Source organism: Thamnophis elegans, chromosome 12 (assembly GCF_009769535.1).
Source record: "Thamnophis elegans isolate rThaEle1 chromosome 12, rThaEle1.pri, whole genome shotgun sequence".
Classification (NCBI taxonomy): domain Eukaryota; kingdom Metazoa; phylum Chordata; class Lepidosauria; order Squamata; family Colubridae; genus Thamnophis; species Thamnophis elegans.
Window position 1 is genome coordinate 52,151,674 of NC_045552.1, and position 10,590 is coordinate 52,162,263.

A 10,590-nucleotide genomic window follows, 5' to 3' on the forward strand; every position below is an offset into this window, starting at 1 on the left:
CACATGAACTTGCGCAGCGCACACATGTGCCTTACCCTCCAGCAATGCCTGCGAGACTCCATGACGCTCTAGCTGCTCGGCGGAGCATCGCGCAGGTGCTGTACGCACCATGGGCGGAAGTGCCAAAGAGTTGAAAGACAGGTAAGGATGACGGGCAGGTGGGTGGCTCTCCGGAGCACCGTACCGGAACAGGGCGTACTGCCTGTAACCCATCACTTCACTGCCTCCAAGTTCCCCCCAAGCTCTAGGAATTCTATGATTTTACCAGTTTGGCTGTTTTCCCTCTCACCAAGGGTCACCCGAGCTGATTTACTCTGGATTCCCAGGATCAAAACAAGGTAGTACTTCACATTACCTGCTACTCAATTGCTCACCCTGGAGATTGAAGCTAGAAACGTGGGAACTTCTGCGCACAAAGTACCCGAAATATCCAAATAATTATGACTGTGTGTCAAAAGCACATTGAGTTCCTCACTTAAAAGCCGCAACTTCAAATGTCAATGCAGAAAGAGGTACATTCCCCCCCCACCTCCTCATCTCTCCTGTAAACACCTTTTGGCTTATTTTTAAAATCACTCTTCTATGGGGCAATTTTCCAGTGATTCATAGGAAGAACTGGCCATTTGCATTATTATCAGCTCTCCTCTCTCCTTCCCTCCCTCTCTCTGTATGTGTGTGTGTGTCACATTATTGTGCAGCCATTCTGAATGATGCAAAGGTCACTTTTATTTTTTCAGATGCTGGTTTTTTTTTTTTAAATAAGTGCTCACTGAGGAACAAAAGAAGGCTGGGTGGCAAAATAATTATGGGGAAAATGGTGCTACTTAGCTCTTTAAAGTTTGAGGAGTTTGTTAAAATGCCTTATTTGGGTCCTAACCAAAAGACATTCTGTCCTAGAGCTAAGTCCAAAAAGGAGGAGGAGGAGGAGGAGGAGGAGGAGGAGGAGGAGGAGGAGGAGGAGGAGGAGGAGGAGGAGAAGGAGAAGGAGAAGGAGAAGGAGAAGGAGAAGAAGGAGAAAGATAACTTCACCCTCTATACAAAATCCAGCACTGCTGGTTTCCCTAAAAATCTGATGAGGAAAAGAAACAGCAGCCTTGAAGATTCCTTGACCCTGTGAGCTATAATGGAGAATGAACAATTATTCTATAAGTGTATTCAACAATAAACCAGCTGCCAACAATTTAGCAGTTTGGGTCTTACCAGCTCAAGGTTGACTTAGCCTTCCATCCTTCCTAGGTGGGTAAAATGAGGACCCGGATTGTTGGGGCCAGGAGATTGACTCTATAAACTGCTTAGAGAGGGCTGTAGAGCAGTATAAAGCAGCATATAAGTGCTATTGTTATCTTCCTTCCTTCCTTCCCTCCTTCCCTCCCTCCCTCCCTCCCTCCCTCCCAGTAGTCTACCTATAGCCCAGAGTTCGATCCTGACCGGCTCAAGGTTGACTCAGCCTTCCATCCTTCCGAGGTGGGTAAAATGAGGACCCGGATTGTTGGGCCAGGAGATTGACTCTGTAAACTGCTTAGAGAGGGCAATGTAAAGCAGCATATACAGTGGTGGGATTCAGCCGGCTCGCACCTATTCGGGAGAACCGTTGATAACTTTCTAAACAGCTTGGAGAACCGGTTGTTGGAAGAAATCTCATTTTGTATTTTTTTTTCCCATTTTACAGGGCTAATCCTGTAAGGAAGGCAGGAAGGAAACATTCTGGTGTTGTTTCTAGTCTAATCTTTATTGTCCTGCTTACAGAAACTGCCTCTCCGGTTAACCCTTATTACGCTGTCACAGCTAAGGCGAAACGCCCATTGACCTGAGTGATGTTGAGTTGGCCATGCCCACCCAGACACATGACCACCGGGCCATGCCTACCCAGCTGGTCATTAGGGCAGATAACTGGTTATTAAATTATTTGAATCCCACCAATGAGCATATAAGTCTAAGTGCTATTGCTATCTTCCTTCCTTCCTTCCTTCCTTCCTTCCTTCCCGGTGGTTAGAATGCAGTATAGCAGAATAACTCTGCCTATAGCCTGGAGTTCGATCCTGACTGGCTCCAGGTTGACTCAGCCTTCCATCTTTCCGAGGTGGGTAAAATGAGGACCCGGATTGTTGGGGGCAAAAGGCTGACTCTGTAAATTGCTTAGAAAGGGCTGTGAAAGCACTGTGAAGGTGGTATAGAAGTCTAAGGGCTATTGTTATTGCTAACCCCCCTATAATGTCTCCAGCTTTGACCTAAACACATATTAATGACCTAATGACTGCGGTTGGATTCTTCCATATCCAGTATATCTTCTTGGAAGCCTGTCAACCTCTGGTGGGTTCTTCATTTTTGGTGGTACAAGATAAAAATAAATAGCAATCACTATGAAAGGTTTGCTATCTTTTTCCCATTAACACTCACGGCACTGATTCACATTAAGCAGTGTGCCTTGAATAGCCGGTATCTGGGTTTACTCCATCTTCAAGCTGTAATCCACAATCAGCGATTGCTTTAATCACCTAGCAGGTAGCAGGAAGAGGTCTTCTCCATTTGAAACAGTTCTATTTATTGCTGGAACAGTTAGCTATCTGCTCCCAGAGAACAAAACATTGGCCGGGAAGGTATTTTTCATCTTGTGGATGTTGTATGTCTCTCTTCTGGAGCAAAATGCCCTGAAGCTTTCAGACTTCTTTCAGTGTTTGTTGTTTGTAGTGGAATAATCTACTGACAGTCATTACTACAGGAAATGCTTTTTTGTTGTTGATATAAAGACAGAAGCACAGTGCCTCTTCCTTCTCCTAGGAACAGACAGTTTGATTGATGATGTGCCATCAAGTCAGTATTAACTCTTGGTGACCACACAGATTTTTCCTCCTGATGATTCATCCTCTAATCTGTTCTTACTCTTCTTCCAACACCGTCTTCCATGTATTCAGCTTCCTGTTGATCATCCACTTCTCTTACCTTCCACCTTTTTAAGCATTAGACTCTTCTTCAGAGAGCTAAGTTTTCCCAGGATGTGGCTGAAGGGTGACCATTTGAGTTGGTCATTTGGGCATTGAGTGAGAAATCTGGGTTGATATGTTTGATTATCCATGTGTTTGCTTTCTTGGCCATCTTCGGGAATCTTCTCCAACACCAAACATCAAAAGCATCAATGCTCTTTTTATCTATTCATATAGTGTCACAGAACACCACTGATTTGAAATGTTAGATGTGCTGCATTTTTCTTCCCCATGTCATTTTGGACGTCAAAACAACCCAACTCAATCCTGCAACTTAATCCAGAGAGTCAATTCAGGTTTGATTTGAACGGAAGTGGTGATTGGAACTATCATATCAAATATATCAGATTTGTGTTTTTTTTTTTTAAAAAAAAACCTCTGTGGTTCTATGCAGCAGGAACCTGTCCTATGTTTAAACTGATTTTTTAAAAAGGCATCCGATTGGATTAAACCCGATAATCAGTGTGGCAATTCAATTTGGTGACTCAATTTGAAGTGGTGATTTGATCCAATTAGGTGCAAATCAAGGTTTTACGAGGCCATAATACTGGTAGAGCTCATCTGGATTTACTGGCATCCAGAGAGTTCCTCCCCTCCCCATTTTTTGAGGTCGGTGTTTAATATATGGGCACTAAGGCTCATTGGTTAATTGAAAAAAAAAATGCAGAAATCAAAAAGACAGAGAATCGAAGTCAGGTTGTTCTGATAAAAGAGACACAAAGAAACAGAAAGGCAGGTGGAAACCAGAGGGTTTAAAAAACCTTACAATGAATGCAGGGTGATTATATGCAATTATCTGGGATTTACCAGAAGAAAATGCTCTCTCCTTCTCGGATTTTTGTTTATAATTGCCTGTAGTGGCTCAGTACACTGACCAGAAGCCAAAATGGCATCTGTAAACACTACTTTAGTCATAATACACTTCCTTCCTTCCTTCCTTCCTGCCTTCCTTCCCAGAGAAGCTGAAATGTGATTTAATGTCAGACAGGATATATCTTCTGTTTCGTTGCTTTGTTTAGAGGGCAGGATCTCAACCTTTGCTCAACATTTTTGGAACTTGTTATAGTTGTTTGGTAGAATCCTAGTGAAGTTAAAGCAAATAGAAAGGAGACATGAGCTAAACTTCGGATTTGTTGTCCGGGAGAGGAAAGAAAAACTCATTCAACTTTGATGGCAAGTGAGATCATCTGTGCCGATGAGTGATTTTCTGTCTAACCTTCCTCCAGGATTTCTTGCCTTTTGAATAAAACAGTTCTCTCTGTATCAGAGAATCCGAAATTTACTTCATGACCAATGTAAGGGAGAAAGACTGAGTCAACCTTGAGCTGATTAGGAACGAACTCCTGGCAGTGAACAGTGAATTAGCTGCAATGTTGTTGTTGTTACTTGCGAAGTCATGACGAGCCCATCATGACCCCATGGACAACATTCCTCCAGGCCTTCCTGTCCTCTACCATCTTCTGGAGTCCATTTAAACTCATGCCACAATAGTTACAATACTGCATTCTAACCCCTGCAACACTATGGTTCCACCACAAAACCGCGTTCGACTAAAGGGTGCTCGACGAAACCGCGTAGCTGACGTCATCACAGCGCGACAACAGCGCGGAGACAGAAGCACGCTGTAAACGCTAAACCTAAAATTAACCCCTAAACCTAAAACTAACCCCCCTAAACCTAATCCTAAACCTAACCCTAAACCTAACCCTTAACCTAACCCTAAACCTAAACCTAAACCTAACCCTTAACCTAACCCTAAACCTAATCCTAACCCTTAACCTAACCCTAAACCTAACCCTAACCCTTAACCTAACCCTAAACCTAACCCTAAACCTAACCCTAAACCTAACCTTAAACCTAACCCTAAACCTAACCCTTACCTTAACTTGAATCAGCTTGCTTTCAAAGCGCTATTTAAAGCGCCCTTCTTTCTCCATGCTCGCTGTTGTCGCCCTGTTGATGATGTCAGCGACGCAGTTTAATCGGGCGCACTTTAGTCGAGCGTGGTTTTGTCGTGCCACGCAACACTATGGCATTTCCTTCCTTCCTTCCTTCCTTCCTTCCTTCCTTCCTTCCTTCCTTCCTTCCTTCTTTCCCTCCTTCCCTCCCTCCCAGTGGTTAGAATGCAGTATTGTAGGCTGACTCTGTCGACTGCCAGCAGTTCGATCCTGACCGGCTCGAGATTGATTCAGCCTTCCATCATTCTGAGGTGGGTAAAATGAGATTGTTGCGGGGGAATATGTAAACCGCTTAGAGAGGGTTGTAAAAGCACTATGAGGTGGTATATAAGTCTAAGTGCTATTGCTATGCAGCCTATATGCCTCCGAATCCTTGGGGTCCTTCAAGACTCTCCCAGAAATGTCTCAAAGTGATTAGCATTCAGCCATGTAAAAGCACATGAAAGGAGACATGCTGCTTAGCATGGCATCAAAGTGAAGGTCAGCCTCTTGTAGAGCTCTCTCGGGCTCTTGCTTGTAGGACTGCCCAGCATTTCATCTGGCAACATCGGGGGAAAAAAGCCTGAGCTTTATTTAAAGGGAGAAGAATGTGAGAATCTCAGACAAATGTTCTGGTGCATAAATCTCTGAGACAAAGGAAGTAGCGACTGTGGAACTGTGGAGGGGGTTCCATGCTTCCTCACATGGTGATGAATTCCAGTGCATTCCTTTTGAAGAGAAAGCCTAGCTGACTTCGCCTGCAATTCTAACATTTATCACGATTAACGTTCACTTAGGACCAATCAAGGCAGTTTTGTTCTCCGATAGAGATCCAGGCATCCCACTAAGCTGCGACTTGTTTAGCTATAATTTCTCGAGGAAATCAAAATTGCCTCATTTCACCAAATAGAGAAACCCATCCATTACAATTTGCATACCATGATATTTTTATTTTTATTTTTTTAATTTAAAAGTGCGATTTGCTGAGGGAGCAAGCATTATCTGAAAAGGCTTCATGTGGGCAACATGACTCTATAACGAGGTGCATGGAATGCTGTTACCTTCCCATAAGGGGCACCTATTTATCTACTTTCATGTGCATGCTTGCGCAGAGCCGTGGTGGCTAGAATGGTTAGAATGCAGTACTGCAAGCTATTTTACTTTAAAATATGTGAAGTCTGTAAGGGGCTTCTTGATATTATTCTCCGAATAGCAGCTCAGTGAGTCTGGTTGAACTGAAAGAGAAGTCGATTTTATTTACCCCGTTTTCCTGAAAATAAGACCTCCCCAGATAATAAACCCAATTGGGCTTTTGAGCGCATGCACTAAAATAAGCCCTCCCTCAAAAATAAGCCCTCCCTGAAAATATTGCAACACAGCAGCAATAGCAATAGCAGTTAGCAATAGCAGTTAGACTTATATACTGCTTCATAGGGCTTTCAGCCCTCTCTAAGCGGTTTACAGAGTCAGCATATCGCCCCCACAGTCTGGGTCCTCATTTTACCCACCTCGGAAGGATGGAAGGCTGAGTCAACCTTGAGCCGGTGAGATTTGAACCGCCGAACTGCAGATAACAGTCAGCTGAAGTGGCCTGCAGTACTGCACCCTAACCACTGCACCACCTTGGCAGCCGTGAGGTGACCAGCAGCCGTGAGGTAATCCAGCAGCCGTGAGGTGACCATGTTCACTGCCTCCTGCACCTCAAAAACAATAAGACCTTCCCGAAAATAAGGCCAAGCGCTTATTTCGGGGATCAAAAGAAAATAAGACCCTGTCTTATTTTCAGGAAAACACAGTAGCTCCATGGTTAGGCGGAGACTTTAATCTGGATACACCGATTCCCAATTGCTATTTTAATCAGGTCACTGTAAACTCAATCTAACAAAGCTGGTGATTGTAACAAGGCTGTCATCGTTCCGAGTAATGAACTCAGAGAAGTGAGGACTCTGACAGTTTGTTCAGGTTGAAGAGATCTTTTATCGAGTCCATCCTATCAGCAATTAAAAAGATGAAGCTAACTCTGAATGATTCCCATGCTCAGGGATAGTTAAAAGAATAAGATCTCCCCACCCTGTATTGTCCCTAGGGTCACATGGGCCAATCAGCAGGGGTGGGATTCAGCCAGTTCGGACTGGTTCGTGCAAACCAGTAGTTCCGGCAATCTGTTTGCCCCGCCCTCCCGCCCCTGCGCTAGTCTGCCCTATATTTCCTTTGTTTGAAGCCCAGTTGATAGGCGTGGTTGCCATGCCTCCGCTGTTTTACTCACCAGGGCTGCAGTAGAATGTAAGTGTGACCCAAGCACTCAGCAAACTGGTTTTTGCATCAGTTGAATCCCACCACTGCCTGTCAGACCAGAGGTAGGTTCCTGGCCAACTTGTTGTTGTTTGTTGTTGTTTATTAGTTTTGTATGCTGCCCACTCCTGAAGGACTCTGGGCGGCTCACAATAAACAGAGAAAGGGAAATAAATAAGACAATACAAAGAATTAAAAAATGCACAACATTCACAATTGAGGCGGGGCTGGATATTTCAACAGCCCCCAGCCTGTCAGAACAGCCAGGACTTGGTAGCTTTACGGAAGGCCGGGAGGGTAGTAAGGGTCCGGATCTCCACGGGGAGCTCATTCCAGAGGGCCGACGCAGCAACAGAGAAGGCTCTCCCCCGGGGGGTTGCCAGCTGACATTGGCTGGCTGATGGAACCCGGAGAAGGCCAAGCCTGTGAGATCGAATCGGTCTTTGGGAGGTAATTGGCAGGAGGCGGTCTCTCAGGTACCCAGGTCCGATGCCATGCAGGGCTTTATAAGTAATGACTAGCACCTTGAAGCGTGTCCGGAGACCAATAGGCAGCCAGTGCAGCTCGCGGAGGATAGGTGTAACGTGGGTGTACCTGGGTGCACCCACAATCGCTCATGCGGCTGCATTCTGCACTAGCTGAAGTCTTCGAACACTTTTCAAGGGCAGCCCCATGTAGCGCGCGTTACAGTAATCCAGTCTTGAGGTGACAAGGGCGTAACTTTGACAGGTTCTGTTGACCTGACCTTGGTTCTCACACTGGCTGGTAGATGTTATGGCTAGCCGGCTGAGGCACTGCATTCCTGAGTCCCCTCCCCCCCAGAATGGCAACCAAGAAACAAAGCAGGAGTAAGCATGGCTTTGGCTGAAATTGTTTTGCAGGTGGACAAAGCCACAAGGACTTCAAAAATGACCCCACAGCCCTGAGGGGTGGTCCTTGTGGAAAGGACACGGTTTTATTCTCGCGCCATGGTAGATGTGAGTATGTTGGAGCTATCTTTTCAACCTCGGTGTGCACATGCTTTTGAGTTGTCGTTGACTCCTGGCAACTGCCCAGACAGTTTTCTTGGCAAGATTTCAGAAGACCTTCCAGTTGATGTAATGCTGCTGTTGCTGTGGCCCAGCAAGTCAACCCTGACACCTGGTCACTACAGGACCAAATCCCTGCAGTTTCCCTGGCAACATTTTCAAAAACAGCTTGTCCTTGCTTTCTTTCCAGGGATGAGAGAGAAAGAGAGAGAGAGAGTAATTGTCCCAAGGTTACCCAGTTTGCTTTATCCCAAGGCAGAGCCAGACCTCGTGGTCTCCTGGTTTCTAGCCTATACTTCAACCTCAACACCAAACTGACCGTATATTTGCACATGGTTTAAAGGTTTCCTCTGTCCAGTGGTGACCGACTGATGGATGGCAGTACTCATCTCCAATTCTCAGCCAAGGAAGCATCTGTGATCTGAGAGATGCTTACATCATCATGTGGCCAGCATGAAAATATGGGAACCTTCCTGTTGAAGTGATAGCAATATCACTCAGATTTATAGCCTTATAGACCTATTTACCACTTCACAGTGCTTTACAGCCCCAGCACACACAGAGCCAGCATACTTTACAGAGTCAGCCTCTTGCCCCCAACAATCCGGGTCCTCATTTTACTGACCTCGGAAGGACGGAAGGCTGAGTCAACCTTAAGTCGGTCAGGATCGAACTCCAGAAGTGAGTGACTTAGCCTGCAGTACTGCAATCTAAGGTTGGCAAGGGCTGGGGTGAGTAACGGGAGATCACCCCCTCATGTAGCACTCAGGTCTCGAACCCAGGCTATTAGCTTTCCAGCTGAAAAGCCCAGTGTTTAAATTGCTGAGCCATCCCACCCTCCCATTGGCACATAGCATTGTGATAAACGTCATCGTTTGCTCTCCTTCTCTTGCAACTGTTATCCTTCTTTGTAAGATCTTTTCCTGTAATAGACGATAACATTTGTAGTTCAGAGTTGAACTGTAGGATCCTTGGTGATCTCTGAGCTTGGTGGTTTTCTTGCAGACATTCCATTATTGAACTAGGTAACATCATCATCGTATCTCATAATGTTACCTACAGTAGTTTGGTAACGAAACATCTGCAAGAAATCCACCAGAAAGCATCAAGGACCCCACATCTTTTTCTGCTTCAGTTTCTCTGTATTCATTTGTCTTTGCTTATCTCTATCAGGCTCCCTGCCAAGGAAACTGCAGTTCTTATGTCTATGAGCAAGATACTTATACAGTGCCCATAAAGTCGAATCTATCACCTTTCAAGGCAGAGACTTACTATCAAATAATCCCTTAATGTTTGTCAGCATCTACTCCATCTAACTTTCCATCAGCTTATTCTAGTATTACCCTCCAGGGCAACCCCCCCAAAAATCCAGTGGCTCTATATTCAAATATATGTAGCAGAGAGAATAGAGTGAGCACAATCACAACGTGTTGCATTTTGTCCTGGGTAATGACCACAATGAAGATTGATTTGATTTAATTAGATTTAATTTGATTCGAAAATGTAACATTTGATGAAGAGTAATGAAAGGGACAAGTACCTCTGGGGCATGCATCCACCAAAATGCATGGAAAGCTTCGAGACAGAGGGCTACGCATTTGTGTCGCAATGCACAAGGGGCTGTTGAGCTTGCTGTAAGAACTGTGGCAAAATGCAAGGATGCCAGAATGCCAAGACACAGGCAGTGACATCGTTATCACTGCAGTGATAGCAATGTTCCAATATCTAAGACTCTGCCAGAAGATCTCTGTGTGTGTGGGGGGGGGGAGTGTCAAGCTATTCTCCAAAGCATCGGAAGGAAAGACAAGAAGCAATGGATGGAAACTTGTTGTGGCCTGGCAGGAGCCGTTGGAGCTGCGACCAGACTCCGACAGCGAGGGGCCTTATGAGTCGGCCCTGGAGGAGGTGGAGGACCCTGGACAGGGTTCCAACTCCGAGCAGGGCACAGAGAGACTGGTTGGCCACCAGGTGGCGCCTGAGCCTTGGATCAGTGGGGAGGAGACAAGGGAGAGTGATCCAGAAACCAACTGTGAGTTGTTCCGGGATGCACGTCATCGAAGGGCTACTCAGGGTCAAGAACAACTACGTAATTACAGGAGGTAATTACACTCAGCTGAGGCTCATTAAGCTCCTCTCCAGATTATAAAAGAGACTGCTTGTGCCACGCCCTTCTTGCAGAAATCAACGTTAAGGACTAACGAGAAACAAACTTGGCAGGCTGGATTGCTGCCAGAGTTTGTTTGCATTGCTGCCAAGGTTTGTAGGACTTGCTGCCAAAGTGCTTATCTCTTTGTTGATTTGGCTTTCAGACACCGAGAGTCTGGACTTATTAAAAAAAACTTTCTCATTTAC